At 47.8% G+C, this 15,990-nt stretch overlaps 1 long non-coding RNA gene across 1 annotated transcript; it reads left to right on the top strand.

Annotated features, from left to right (window-relative positions):
* The first annotated feature begins 898 nt into the window (after positions 1–898).
* Positions 899–12,726, top strand: LOC121481822. The gene is made up of 4 exons (XR_005985429.1): positions 899–1,261; positions 7,455–7,576; positions 9,427–9,544; positions 10,170–12,726. It is a non-coding gene; the product is annotated as an uncharacterized LOC121481822 (long non-coding RNA).
* The last annotated feature ends 3,264 nt before the right edge of the window (positions 12,727–15,990 follow it).

The following is a 15,990-nucleotide window of genomic DNA, read 5'->3' as shown; positions in this document are numbered from 1 at the left end:
GCTCATGCAAAGGGTCACCACTCCGCTCTCAGCGTCTGTAATTGGCACTTGGGGATCAGTATTAATTGAGCCACAACAGGAAGATGAGTGGTTGACGGCAGGAGCACAGGACACTGTGCCGTCTGCTGGGTGCGTGTGTATGGCCACAGCTAGCATCCTCGGAGCCATAATTCCATTTTATGTCTTTCACATTTAATAGCAAATTCGCCATTTAATCTTTAAGACAGAAGTTACTTATTCTCAATCTACCTCTCCGAGCACTGCTATAATCTCATGCCACTCACACTGGCCGGTGGCATGAAGCCCATCACACTCCCAAATCAGGCCCATTTTTTCATTAGCTCATATCCTTTCTAGGTGGCCTCCTTTACAGATGGCTGATCAGCAATCAACACTAGTTTGTTTCAATCAGAACAGCACCCGTAACTTCTCATTTAAAAACTGCTCCTCCAGAAGCACATTAGCGGGGGGCAGAGCGGGGCCCTGGTGATTGCAACAATGGGTTGGGGTGGGTTTTTTTTCTTCCTCTTTCTCTCTGAGGAAAAAAAAATGCAGCTAAAATCCAAAGAAAAAAAGGAAAGACAAATTGCCTACATTTGCATGCTACCCTATGGATCTCAGTGCAGGTTTAGGTCTCTCCTAGTTGCTCATGTGTGTAGTGTCCCCTTTGAGTTAGGAAGGGAATTGAAAGATCTGATTTTCAATCTGGGCACTGAAAGCAAGGAGGAGAGTCCCTTACTTTGACCTACGGACCCTGGAACCGTTTGCATAGTTCAAAACATGCACATGATTCTATGCAAACATCTAAATGTTAGACATTAACTTCGTTCGCTTTCACCTCTTGGGAAAGTTTTGGTAAAAGAAGAAGCGAGGTTCTACCACCATTCTCTCCCAGACAGACAGAGGGAGAGTGAGAAATTTGGGAAAGGCCACTAGCAAGGTGCTGAGAAATTCAGAGAAGCACGTGCATGAAGGCCCTCTCTATGCGGGCTGTCACTCTGACCCCCTTGGTCCTCTGTGAGCCAGCCCGGGTCTCCCCGTGCCCTTGCTGCACCGAGGTTAAGCATGAACACTTCTCAAAGGCCAGTTCATTCACACTGGGAAATGCTGACTTCAATAACAGGAGGCTTTAAAATGATTTTCTTATCTTGCTCATCCTTCCTGGATTTCACTTGGGTAAATACAACACGGCCACACACACACACACCCAGAAATCACATTTGTCACGAAGCAAAAGGGACATCTCAACGTTCGATCCCTGGTGAGTAAATGCCATTGTTTATTAGGGAGGGTTATGAAAATTTATCAGCGTGTTCACAAAGTGTGGGCCACTGAAATTTAACTTTGGGGTCTTTGTTTATTTATTATTTATGAGCTGGAATTGGTAATGCTCCCTAATTCCGTTCCTAAAAAATAAAGTCACAAATTGTTTTGAATATATAGTAATTGCCAGATCCCAGGAGCTACACTGCTAAGTGACTATTGCTTCCTTCCAAGGAGGCATATTGGCAGGTTTCGGCACTGTTGTCTTTGCTCAAAATATAATTGGAATTCCTATTTTGGAACTGCCTGTGTGAGAAAATCATAGATGTGTAGAACCGTACAGTTGAAAATGGTCTTTTAGGTAGAGATGTCCAACTCTGGGGGCAACAGAGCTGGGTCAAGGTGAGCACTGGCCAGTGGCAAGCATGACACTGGCCCCAACTGCCCAGGTCTAGGACAGGGGTAGTTGGCCGGAGCAGGGAGGAGCTGGAAGTGCAATCCTACCACAGGAGCACGGCTGCCTCCGGACTGAGGATGAGAGACCACAGGGCCACAGAAGCATGGCCCCTACCTCTGCAGCACCCATCCTTTGTCATTTGGTGGCCACACTCCCTGTCCAGAAAGGGAATACAGCCAGCCCACTTCCCCTGCTGGGGCGAGAAGGGAAGGGACCTCCTCAGGCACAGGCGAGGTTCTCACAAGACTCTCATTTGAGCCCCCTTCTTACCAGTTATGCTCATGTCTAACTAGTTTTTCTAACAGCCGCTGATTTCCAACCCTGCAATCAGTGGGATTTTTTTTTTTAAGTTTCACAATTTGGAGATTTTGAAGGAAAAGAGAAAAAGAGTACTCCCAATAAATATACACATTTTTGTGCTATGTACTGAATTAGGCTCTTCCAAACCGTTAGAGGAGTTGGATGTTTTTCTTGTGTCTCACTAATATTATTGATCTTTCAGAAGAAATGTTTTATAAATAACTCCTCGGTCCCCTAGGCCCCAGATTCACACAATCTAGCACTTCGGGTATACAGTGTGCGGAAAATCAGAGAAAACCTGAGAATAGTAAGGAGAGGGGAACAAACTACAGCAATCTCTGCTGCCGTGATTACATTCCTGTGCATTCGCTGAGATGCGAAGCTGCCTAGACCTGTCACCCAGCCGTGTCCATTATCAAGTCGGTCCCAAGAGGGCAGACGGTTGGCATCAAGGTCCTGTGACTGGTAAGGCACAGAGGGAATCAGCCCTAGGGCTTCAACCAGAGCCTCAAGTCTCCCGGATCCCGGTTCAGTGGCATGTAGCTACTGCCCAAGACTGGTCCTGCTTGCATTTGTGCGAACCTACCCTTTGTGGAAAAAAAAAAAAAAAAAGATGAGGAACAGAAGGAGAAAATGTGATAATAGATTAGTCTTTCATCTCATTTAATAATTATCCATAGATCGCACTTGGCTTTGTCAAAAATCAAAAGAATCCATCCTCCTTGGGACTTGTCACAGATTCTGAAGGCAGTTCCTGTAAGAGGATAAAGAATATTTCAGTTCAGATTCAGCATTATATTGCAAACCTGCCAAGCAGAGAAATTCTTCCACTAAGATGAGAAAACCAAAGCATGCTCGAGTTCATAGGTGGCGGCGCTGGCAATGGGCTGAAGGTCCTCGGCAGGGACTATCCTGGCAGTGCAGTCATTGAAAGCTTCATACTTATCAAGGTGATTACTTGGCAAAGAACAACCTGTGCGTGGTGATGTGGGTTTTGTTGCTGGCCAACCAGTCTATCACTTACATCACACAGACTAAGCCATGACCTTCACTTTCCAGAAGCTGCCCTGGTTCTCAATGTGCGGATGGTGCTCCCATGTTGAGACGATGAATCTCTGTGAAATTACCTGTGACTGGAGCACACAACTGGAGGGCAGTTCACCTTCCCACCCACACTAGGTGTCTCGTTTATTTACTCACTAAAAAATTACCTGGTTAGTACACCAAGTCAACCAACAACAGGCACCACTTCCAAGACGCATGTACAAAGCCGAGGAGGCACAGCAAGGGGAACATAAACCGGGTGGGGGGTCAGAACGGACATCTCAGAGGAGCCCATGAACCAGTCTGAAAGGACTGTCAGGAGCTGGCTAGATACTGGAAGTGCTGGGGCAGTCATGTGGGAGGAGGAGGAGGTGCACAGGCATTCAGGGCTCCAGGGACTATGGGAGGATAAGTGGTTTGCCATGGCTTAAGCAAAGCATGGCCCAGGTAGGGAGAGCTTCAGGCAAGGTGGAGCTGGGAAGGGCCGTGGGAGCCCAGCTGCAGAGGTGGTGTGAGCCAAACCATGGGTCGGATTGTGCCTCCAAGAGGGTTCTTGCTGCCTCTCCTTCGCTTCTGCCTTCCCTCCTTCCTGAAATATGTGCTTCCTCCATGCCCCAGTCCCCCCACACCCACTCACCTCTGCCCACCAGCTTACAGGATTCATGCAACCTCACCTGTTGTGAGCCCTTTGAACTGACCTGGTCTCATTTCTCCCCTAAATGTACCATTGTGTCCTTGCCTACATGTCACTCAGTGGCACTACTGGTCCCATCTGGTAGATGGTGACCAATGACAGGGTGCCTGTTCTCCCCTCCTCCTCTTCTGTCTCTCCTCCTTTTCCTCCTTCTTTTTGGTTTAGCATGGGGCACACCATGAGTGAATGGTAGCTAGTAAGTTTTCCATGAATGAATGAATGAATGAAATGTATCCAAACGCTATAAAAAGCTTAAAGACTTTTAGGCAGGGCCTAACAAGATCAGATTTGCCTCTCTTCTCCCCAAATCTGGAGAAGAAGAGAGGTAGGCTCATGTATTTGTTCTTTCATTAAGAAATTAATCCATTGAACAACAATTTGTTGAGAATCTACTATGTGCAGAGCTCAATGCTCAGCATAATGATACAATGATAGGCAAAACAGAAATACTCCCTTCCTGATGGAGTTCATTAGATACTCAGGGAAAGAAACATTGGACAAGGAATCACTCAAACACCCAAAAAAGTATGTGTCTTCTACCCATTTGGACACAACAGATGAACGTGGGCTAAGTATTTCTTAACAGTTCATTGAGTATCACCTATGTACTAGGGATTATATTGGACATGGCCGCTTAGCTTTAGCAAAGCCCATTTTGACAACACATCACTGCCGTAAGCCCCACAGGATGCAGGCCTGACAACTAGCTACATGCCATGCGGTTTCCAAGACAGCAACATTTCATTACAGGAAAAAAATCTGGACAATTCCCTAGTTATGCTCTACATCGACATTACTCCTGGACTGGAAATCATTAGGGAAGAATTTTGGAACAAGGAGACATCGTTCAACATGCACGTGAAACTGGGCCTTCCTCCACGTCTGGATTGTGTGCAGATCTGAGATGGAACATCGTCCCTCACCACCTCAGACTTGGTATCTTGTCTCGGTCTTTCCTGAACAACGTACCCACAAACCAGTGTGAAAAGAATCACAGGGCCATCCAAAGTCATTAGGGATCATTTGCTACCGAGAAATGTGAAACTTAACCATTTGTCTGACCTGTGTTCCCAAGCATCTGTGGGCGAGCAAAAGCAAACATGGCCTCGGTAAGTGTACAGAAGAAACAGGGACCAGCATCCACATCGTCAGTGCTTTTGACATCTTCCCGTAACTTTTTGCAAATATAATTCTGAATGAAACAAACCCAAAGTCCTTTACAAGGAGTTCTGAAATTGAGCATGATGACTCCCAGGAGCGGGTGGGGGAGAATCTGAGGCCCTGCTCCAAGTCTGGTCCTGACACCTCCTTGCAGTCTGACCTTGAGAAATTGCCCACTCACCGCATGCCTCTCTTTCACCCAATCTGTGAATCTGAGTTTGGCAATGACCCTTAGTTACCTCACAGGTAAGACGTGAAAAGAAGTGAGATAACACTCGTGAACTCATGGGAAACCTGGAGAGCACTTGGAAAAGCATGACAAAAATGATTAAGAAGAAGCCGGGTTCCTTGAACAAAGGCTAAAAGACACTCGAGCTAATTTAGACTAAAAAAAGAGAACACTGAAGAGTGACTTAATTGTTGTCTTCAATTTATGATGGTATTTGTGTGTGGATCTTGGTCTCTGTCTCTTTCTCTTCCTCTTACTTGCTGGCATGCTAGTGCGCTGCCCGCCTCTCCCACCCCAGCAAACAAGACACTGTCCTTAACTATCACTCAACCACTCCCAACTCAACCAAACTATTAGCCTCATGACTTTGCTGGACCCCAAATTGAGGTTACCTACTGGCAAGTTGCCTCTTCCACCACCTTAAACTCCCTCAACCTCTTGCATGTCTGCTGACATTGATCTGAAAATCCCCAACCTTGTATCCAATTTCCTGGCTCCCAGGGCCACCTGGAATTGCGAGAATAAAATACAGAATTGTGCAAAGTTGTCAGATGACAAAATTCGTGTTAACCTAAAAGCCATCCCTATATATTCCTTTTTACCCACTTCTGTAGTGGCAATGGCCTGACTTGAACTTGACTGAGAATATTCAGACCCTTAAGGCCACTGATACAGAGAGAGAGGAATCCAGGGAGGGGACGTGGGGAAATAATGTGAAATGCTAGCACAGTGATCATGCGACCGGCTCATTCTAAAACAAGGTGAGGATGAAAGAGGTTGAACCCAGAGCATCAGACAAAACCTTATAATTGAAATCCAACCCTCTGAGCTCTGCAAAAAATACAAGAGGCCTGCCACCACCAAAAGAGCTGGGAGAAAATGTAGAAACTCCACTAGAAATGCTCAAATTCAGTTTAGTATCCAAAGATTTAATAAATGAGATCCTGAAGAAACTGACCTACTCACAAAAGGCAAACAGAAAATGTTCTCCTTCCCTATCACTTGGCACCTGGCACATCAACTGGAGATGTCAATAGAAAGACAAAGAGGAAGACCAGGGAGCCTCGCATTCCTCATGAGAACCACCAATCACACTGGAGGGCCTTCTGACCCTTTATTATATGAGAGTTGCCAGCCAAGCAGAGCAAACCATTATTCCTAGTCATTGTCATTCATCAGTCATCAATAATTATTAGAAGCCCAGTGAAAGACTGGCACCTGCATTGACATCAAAACTCGGCCCTCCACTGCTTATTCATCAGTGATGTCAAGGATGGAACGTGGCAGTTTTAGCAGGAAGGAATTAGTAAGGGGGAGCCTTTGATTTGGGATCATAAATCCAGGTTCTTCAAACCACCACCTCTGCACACAGTAAATCAATGCTTCTCAAACTTTTGTGTGTGCAGGCGTGACCCTCACTTGTTGAAATGCACATTCCCAGCCCCCACTTCCAGACCTACTGAAGATACCTCTGATTTATCAGTCAGCACCCAGGTGATTCCAAGCAGCTGAGAAACACTGCAGCGAGCACTCCTTCTGCCCACATTTTCTTCTCCTTCAGTGACATGCTCAACAACATCGGGGAGCTCACATGCAGACGGGGGACCCCCAGAGATGGGTTCAGTGATCACAAGCCAAAAAACTATTCTTCTAAGAAATAAGCTACCACAGTGTGTTTCGTTGAGGCCACTTGAAGGCCTCATGGATGTTTCCAGAATGAGAGTTGATACCACCATTTTAATGCATATGCACCTTGCAAGCTGTTTTTTAATAAGCCCCCATGGCCAGAGCACTCTGAGAACACCGGATAAAAGCTGATGGAGAAACAATGTCCCCCTTGCCTGGTCTGCAGGCTTAGCACACATTCATTTTTGTGTTCCAGAAGGATGCATGACCATGACTTGAGAAGTGAAGGCAGAAAGAATGCCATCCCACAGCAAGATGTGATGCTCACACATGGAACTCACTGGGGTGGGGGGGGGGGGGAGGTGTCATCTTTAAAGGACACGTGGAGACCACCCTTTCAAGATTACTGTTGACAGGAATGGGTTAATCGTGTCACCTTTTCTGTTCTCAATGCAGCCCCTGGGTTGTCAAGGAGGTAGATAAACATGGTGCTGTTTTCCGGTTTTGTTTCACTGTCTGTCAGGAGAGGAGGCCAATTTCTTACCATTTGCTGCTTTCATTACTGTCTCAAGATTGTCACAAGAATTGATAAATTTCAGACTGTTTTTCTTGTCCTCATTACAATCTTGAGGTTGTCACGAGAATAAATTGATTTTGTGCCATTTTTGTCCTCATTACAGTCTTTGTCATGAGAATGGCTTCATTTCGAACCATTTTTGTTCCTGTGGCCATTTTCAGCACGAGAGAAGAGACTCCTCCATGGGAAGCAAGAGACACCACCTCAGCTGCGGATCTTCAAGCAGTGAGTCCTCATGCGTGTCTCACGGGGAGGCGGGCAGAGAGCAGTTCCCTTCTCATGAGGAATTTTCTGTTGCGATTTTTGTGACCTTGATGTGATTGAGGAGAACAAAAAGCGAGATCCCATCTTCCATTACTGTTGCTTGCATTATGTCCTCCTGTGGGGCAGAGAACATTCTAGATTGGCCCCAGAGGAATTCCAGAAGGGAGCAAACAGGTGATCCAGAAGGGGAAGTGTACAGCAGAAAGCAAGTTCCCTTAGACAGAGGGGATGGAGGCTCAGAAGGAGGAGCTTTGACAGGACTCTGTCTCCCGAAGCAGCAAGTGAAACCTGTTCATCCTAGGAGCAACTTTCTTGTTAGATGTGAGAAGACACCACACAAATGTTTCTCAAACATTCAACTCTCCAAAATACATAGCTACCCCAGAATATGTTGTTTCCTTTACTGGAAAAATATTCAGGTCCTAATAAACCCAAACTAGAAGACAGGACACAGGGCCATCTTCCTTAAAAACTGAGTGGAAGGCTACGTGTCTGAAGGCGAAGTGGGGTAGGCCCCAAAATAACACAGGTCCAAAGTTTCAAGAGAGTCACTGTCCTGAGCTTTGAGGAGCCTGCCACACTACAGATGTGCTGGAAGTTAGAACTTAAGAAGGTCCACTTGGTCAGTGGGCAAAGATGTTCCAGCGAGAAAACAGGAGTTGAGCTTAGGGTTGCCTCACCTGTTTCTGTGCCTTTCTTGGACCAAATTCAAATCAAGGAAACAATTTTTATTTGCTTGCCTTTCTATATAAAATACATCAATTGGTTGACTGAATTAATGATAGGCCACAAACTGAAGACAGGAAGAGGATTATGTAAAGGATATTTGGATCAGGGAGGATAACATATTGAGTAAATATGTGTTTAAGGACCTCTGGGCTGCTTGGAAATCGACAGAAAAAGAAGGATCCTTAACATGGACCTATTTGGATAGTCGGGCCCAGGTAAAAAATTGTAGCTTAGATTGGGAAAACCCAAATGTCTGTCAACAGGTGAGTAGATAAACAAAGGCAGCTTACGGAATACGAGAGAGAGAGAGAGAGAGAGAGAGAGAGAGAGAATACTACTCAGTTACGAAAAATAATGAAGTGTGATATAGGCTATAACACAGATGAACCTCCCGAACCTTCTACTAAGTGAAGGAAGCCAGTAATGAAAGACCACAGACTGTATGATCCAATTTATACAGAATGTTCAGGATGGGCAAATCTGTAAAGGAAGGAAGTACAGTCCCAGTTGCCGGGGGCTACTGGAAGTGCGGGATGGAAATGGGGAGGACTGGGTGTGGAGTTTCTTGTGGAGGAGGCCGGTGACAGAGACGTTCTGAGGTTAGATTATGGTGATGGCTGCACAAGCCTATAAATTTACAAAAATTCACTGAGTTGTATACTTGAAACAGGTGAATTTCATAAAATATAAATTAGACTTTAATACATCTCTTCTTAAAAAAGAGTTTAGATGTGAAAGTGTTTTCCCCAGTAGAGCATGGATGTGGCCATAGTGAGGAGGACTTTGGGGAGCCTGGGGGACAACACACAGAAATTGATGGATCCATTTGTTTCATAAGGGAAGAGGAAGAAGGACAAGGTCACAAACATCCGCCTGGTGAGGACATCAGAGTAGTAAGCTGAGGGCTCGGGGCGACTGAGGATGGCTCCGGTGATAAATTAATGGGCAGCAGATGAAGAGGAAGAGATCTGAGAACTGGTTAACGTGAGAACCAATCCCTAAGTGGAGATACTGAGTCTGCAGCCGCGACCGCGGCAAAATGTTCTAGTGATTGAGGGAAGGATATTTTATTCTACCCCCAGAAAGGTGAAGTCACCCCCTGTCGGGTGACATTGACACTTGCCGGCGGGGCATCTGAGAACCCAGGGAAGCCCATCTCAGAAGCTTCCAGCACCGTGGCTGTGAGGCACTGCCAGTCAGGTAAGCAGAGGGAAGGGCCCAGTCCCCCCCAGGGGTGTCACTTGCCTGAGGACGACAGACTGAACTTGCCAAACTGCTTTCAGATGCCCCAGTTGGGAACTGGAGGGCATCCCAGAGCTGAGGGGACCCAGGAAAGAGTGGAAGCAACTTGGGGTTGGCGGGGCTTCTGGCCCAGGTCACCACGGCAGGGGCAGGGGGACCAGACACCACCTCTCACCTCTCCTGGTGGTGCTGGGCCCAGCTTGGTGAGGAGCAAAGAGTGGAACAGATTGAACATGATAGAACTTCTGGATTGTTCTTCCGGGGCAGGGGTTTGTCAGGTGGGGTTGCGTGGTCCTCAGGGGCAGGAGAGTACTGACCTACCTCCAGTGGACTGGGGCATCTGCCTCTAAGGTGAGGCCTGGGCCACCCTCTTTCCTCCTGCCTGCCCCCCAAGGGGACACCCCGACCCTGGCCCTCCACCCCGACCTGAGTGACCTTCTGACACCTCCCTGCCTTCCAGGCGTTTCTCTGGGCAACTGCACGCATTTGTGGGATCTTGTTCCACAAACCGCTGTGCTCTGCTTGCTGTCCGAGGGGTCGGGTGACGTGGGAAGGACTCTAAAATACATCCCCTCCTTTGCAGCCGTCCTGCGAATGCCAGGGCCTTCACTAAGAGCTGGAGAAGCCACCGACTTCCCTTGGAGACGCGGGCTCTCCCCGGCCATCCACCTCTGTCCCGCGGGAGGCCGGTCACGTCTTCACCTCCCAGGCTGCGCCTGCAAGCGGCGACGGGAGTCAGTCTGCAGCCCAGGAGGAGATGCACTTATATCAATGAGAGATAAATCCCAGCTAGAAATACAGGTCCCTGACAACCTAATCACTGAAACCCTGTCAAGTAACCCCTAATTTTGAAGCGAGTGGTTAATTCCCAGCAAATTGATTTATGCACTGTTTGAGGTTTGGCGAGTTGTGTTGTTCATCTGTTATTACCAGGAACTCGGCCCTGCCTATTCATTTAGAGCATTGACACAACCCAGTGCATCTCCCAAGAAAATCTCCTTTGTCAGCACATCTAGAATTTGCTAATTAAATCAACGATGACATTATTCACTATCTCAAGAAAAAAAAAAGGCAGCCCCTCTCCCCATCACCGGGTCTGTTCCTCCTCCTGCTTCTTGTTTCTCTCTCACACTCTCTTTAACTCTGAGTTTCGCCAGCACCAAAAATCTCAGAAGTTTATGCAGCCTTTCCTGGGCTTTATTTTGTCTGCCAGGAGCAGCAAACAGAGAGCAGCCCTCTAGTCTCGATCGGGAGTGGACACACACGCACACACACGTCTGGGCCCAAGTTCGCACCACGCTCCAGTGCGTGTGCACATGAGCACCGGCCACTTAGGCAGGCCACAGAGACAGAAGGGCCTTCGGGGAAAGTCATGACGATCCCAGGCACCTAAGAGCCCAGCTTCTTCATTGTCTACCACAGTGTGGATGTCTTTCAAATGATAGGGTTGGCCAGCACGACAAGCATTGTCTGGCCTACTCCAGCTGAAGCACACTCCGAATACAAGAAGGACAGGCTGTCCCCAGGGCTCTATAATTATGGGCCCGTGATGTCTCTGCTTCTCTTTGGGCTCCAACTCAGAAGGAAATACACAGAAGGGGTGGAATGAGCCATGTCACAACGCCAAGAAGTTTTAGGTCACATTTTTCCCTGCACTGGAATGTTCTTTTTCAATTCACAGATATTAAAAAGCAAAAATGGGGGAAAAGTTTTTGGACATTTTTAGGTTGTTGTAATGACAACCTAAAAAAGTCTCCCCTCCTATAGACGAGAAGTCAAATGGTAGTGAAATCAGAAGCAGAATAACAATTCCTCAGGTTCATATTCTTCATGGGTCATTTGTTTTTTTAATGACAGCCGTACAATTTTTATTTCTTGGAGAGAAGGAGGGGATTTTTTACAATTTTAATTGACTAAGAAGACCATAGATAATTAATGTGAGCTGCCACGGGGCGTGGCCCTGTGATATATTCAAAGGTCGGTGTGGTTTATGGGTGCCCAGGCTTGAGGAGTATCTCTGCTGGCACATGTCCTCTCCACAGTCTTATCCGAAAACAAACCACACATTTTGTTAAACTGACTCCCCTGGATCAAGGTTTAGACCTAAAAGGCAAATTTTACCTAGAAGAGGTGTTATATTTACAAATTCGTGGAGCCTTAAAATAACAGGCCCTACATCAGACAGAGTCCAACCAGGGTCAGTCAGTAAGTAATAGCGTTATGTAAAAGCCGAAGAGGGGATATCGAGGCAGCCTAGAAATTTGCAAGAGCAGAAAGCTGTAACCTCAGGGGGCTGGGGGGAAAGGGGAGGATGGGTATTTCCCAAGCCCAGGTTGGAGTTACCACAGAGGCTTCTCCCCCAGAGAACTGAACCCCCAGAGGAGACCCAGCTCAAGGCAGAGAGTGGAAGACATGCCCAGGCCTTTCCCTCCCCTATTTCTGCTCTTCCAACCACTGCACCCCCACCCCATCCTCCCCTGGGCCAAACCTGAAGCCTACAGACACACAGCAGCACTGGGGAGAGCAAGCCATGGTTCTGGGGGCTCCCCATCAGAAGGCGTCTGCAGCACAGGGAAAGATCCAGCTCCCACAGGCAGCTACAAGGCTCTCCATGCAAGTCAAGAGCTCCACTAGGTGCATGAAGAGTTCAAGGTGACCTTGCCATGGAAAGACCCTGAAGAGAGCACCTGTGGTAGTCTATTCTACCTCTGGGAGCCTCCATTTACTCTCATGTGAAATGGGTTAGCAACATGCATCTCAGAAGGAGCACATATCCCAACACAGAGCACACATGGGCTTTCCTTCCTTCCTCCTCCCCAAGGAGCTGACAGTCTAGCGTGACACAGTGGATGGTCTCAAAGAAGAAAATGCAGCAGGCTGTTGACTCCACCATTACGTGGCCCTTCTCCTCCCTGTGGGGGGCATGTGGATGTCAATTCACTACAACGGTCTTGCACCCACGTTTGCTTGATGATCATCACCCTCCCCTCCAAGGTGACTCCTCTACACTACCTGCAAACACACCTCCTTGAAGATTCTTTCTTCCCCCCGCCCCTCACCCTTGAGTCCAGGCTCTGTACATTAGTCTGCAAGCCAAGTCCCCTGTGTTGCCTGATTTTGTAAATAAAGTTTTATTGGGACACAGTGGACATTCCTCATTGACATATTGCCTGTGGCTGCTACAGCAGCAGAGTTGAATAACCCACTGCTCAGAAACTCTGTGGCCCAAGAATCCTAGAGGATTCACTCTCTGGCCCTTTATAGGACGTGCTTGCTGACCTCTGCTCCCTCCAGAATGAATAAACATTATTAATCAGTCTCTGCCCTTCCTGAAGCCATTTGAAATTCCATCACCGCAATGACTCCCAGCTTGAAGGGAAAAAGCAGGGGAGGAGTAGAATCCAGAAAAATAGAACAGTCAGTGAATTGCACAGAGTATCTGGCTGGAGGGGTGTGTGAAAAACAGGACATTTCCCCTCAGCAGCCAGGGAAGACTCAGGAGCCAGACAGGTCCAGCTACATGTTGTGGTCATTCTAGCAATTTTATGGCCTGAGTCACACACTTATTTGTGAAGTATGACCCTTCTCCCCATGCTTCATCTATCTGAGGACAGAGAAGAAATATTTGGACTGTGTGCGTACCAACTTGCCTTTCTCAGGAGCTGATTAGAGAGGCAGATTGTGTCTATAGGAGCCAAAGAGGAGACGGCAAGAAGAAGCCTTCTCCCCTCTGCATAGGCCTTGCCAACAGACCACGCTGCCGAGGGGGCTATGGGGCAGGGGGCCCCAGGGAGTGCAGGGCTTGCTCGTGGTGACAGCCCCCCGCTCGACCCCACCTGTGCCCCAGCCCTCAGCCAAGGGTTCAGCTCCCTGCTTTCAATGAGCATCACTCCACTGAAAATATTCGCACCATGTTACAAACCACATGCAAACCATAATCCCTGTTGATCAGAAAGGTGACTGCATTTGTTGACTTAAGTGTTCATTTCTGAACCTGAAGGAGAGTGTTCCTCAACACATTGCTTACTAATCAACTTTTTTTTTCTCCAGCTTGTCATTTTGTTTAATGTTGCAAAACACGGCAATTTTTTAAAGTAGGATCTGATTTTGCAAAGAGATGTCTAAACTTAAGTGAAATAATGGCTGTAACAAAATACCACCAAATCTGACAGCTTTGTTCTGCCAATGTAATTTGCTGATTCTGGAAACCAAATGCAGAACCGTCTGTGCCACTCTTAGAAAAGAGCCGTGTGTGACAGACGTAGACCTGGGTAAACGCCGCACACACTACATTAAATAGCACACTTCATCGTGCATTTTTGCTTTTTATTCACTTGTCAGAGCCAGCTTTTTAATACTCCACTGTTACTTCCAGCCTGGAGCCCAGAAAAGGCGGCCTTGCTTTAAAGCAGGGGGATGATACGATTTAATGATGCTACCAAATTCTTTTTTTTCTAATATTCTTTATGATGATTTTCAGGGAATCGAATGTGGCTCAGGGCTAATTTTCAGGGAGAGGCTGAGTCAGCATTGGGAAGGCCGCCGACACTGGGGCCTGGTGACCACGTGGAGGCCAGGCAGTGCCCCCAGGCCTCAGTGGGCACGCAAACTTCCAGCAGGTGCACCGCTCCTCAGTGTCAGGACAGGAAGTCTAGGAAAGCCAGGAAAGTAGCTCTTTGGTAATAGGAAAAGTAATACCTGACACCCCATTGTTTTTGCCATAAGAAGCCCCCGCACACAAACCCTCCAGAAAGAAAATGAACAAATAGATGCAGATGTGGATACAGATCAAAAGCCAGCCTGCCAGGTGAGGGCCCAATGCAGCGCCCGCATTGGGAGAGCCTGGGGACGTGCTGTGGGTGGCGGCCTGCACCCTCGGCTGGCTGAGTGGCTGCCACAGAGGCTGTCTACGTTGTTTATCATCTGGCCCTTTGAAGGGAAACTTCGTACATAAATGAACATGGATAAACATAACAACGTGGACCTTTAATGGTTATCATGCAACTGGGACTGGTCCCCTCTACATCAGACTGGCATCCCTTCTCACACCAGAAACCATCCCCTTGAGGGTTCCCACGTGTAGCTTCTCACTCAAGAGGGAAGGTGACAAGGAGCGTGGTTGTCATTTGCAGACATAGCAGCCATCATCCTCCTTCTTGTCCCCATATCCCTTCACAGTGGGATTTCAAAGCTCCTGTTCTCAGAGGTAAAGTCTTTACCTGCCCCCAGAATCGAGGCTGGCCAGGTGACTTACTTTGACCCAGAGAGTGTGGCAAAAGGGGCAATGTGCCAGCTCTGAGCTTGGACTGGAAACCTGGCACCCTTTCAACTCTCTTGGAATCCTGCCTGCTGCCCTGGGAACAAGCTGGGGCCAGGCTACCAGAGGAGACAGTGGCTGTCCTAGTCGAGGCCATCTTAGACAAGCCAGTGGCCTCCCCATCCTGATAGCTGCTGGTCACTGCTCAGGACTGAGAAACCAGCCCGCTGAGCCCAGCTCACATTGCTGACTGATAGACTTGTGAGCTAAACAGTATGCTGTTGTTTGAGGGACAGTTTGTTACGCACCACAGCTGATGCATGGTGGACATCACTGAGGTGCTTGTCAGTATGCAGGGAGGAAATTAGTTGTTTCTAGCATAATGAGCTGGCATGTACATCATCAAAAAACCAGGGAAGGAGGCAAACAGCAAACCCTAACAAGCAGGATTAGTTTTCTACCTCAGAGAAAGCGTGGATCATCCACCGCTCTCGCTATCCAAACACACTGTGAAACGGTGCCTCTGACAGGGTGTGGTGAGAAGGTGGGGAAGTGGGGTACCTCCAGAACCCACAAAACAGGGTACCTTCCCTAGAACCTGCCCAGCTAAGGAGATGGAAAAGAACCGATGGATGTGATAAATACATTGAGGGGGTGATGCATTGGGAGTGATCAACCCCCCTCTGGAAATGCTGAGTGAAGTTTCCCATGAAACCTAGAAGTCAAGCCATCTGGTTGAGAGTTGGACCTAGATTTGCATTATTATTCAGTAAGCCCTTTTTGGATGCCTGTGCTTGCCAGGCACTGGGCCTGCTGTTTCACCAGTATGATTTCTACCACCCTCTCAATTACCTCAAGGAAAGTACCACACCTCTCTCAAAATGAGGAAAACAGGGCAGCCTATTTGAAGCCCTACAGTCAAGTCTTTTGCAGAACGTGGCATCATCCTGTCCTGTGGTAGCAGTTAGAAGGCATGGCTCGGGGTCCTCACCCTCTCAGAGCCCCGTGTCCTTGGGAACCTTCCTCCATGGGAACACTGGCCCTGACAGGTGGTCATGTGTTACTCAGCCTCTTTGGAGGCTTCACAGGGCAGGAGTTCAGTGGCCCACAGGTAACCGACTCCAGGAAACCGTTCCATTTCTAGGTG

Source organism: Vulpes lagopus, chromosome 24, assembly GCF_018345385.1.
Source record: "Vulpes lagopus strain Blue_001 chromosome 24, ASM1834538v1, whole genome shotgun sequence".
In the NCBI taxonomy this organism is placed as follows: domain Eukaryota; kingdom Metazoa; phylum Chordata; class Mammalia; order Carnivora; family Canidae; genus Vulpes; species Vulpes lagopus.
The sequence above is the reverse complement of the archived record's forward strand: the minus strand, read 5'-3'. Positions and strand labels throughout refer to the sequence as shown.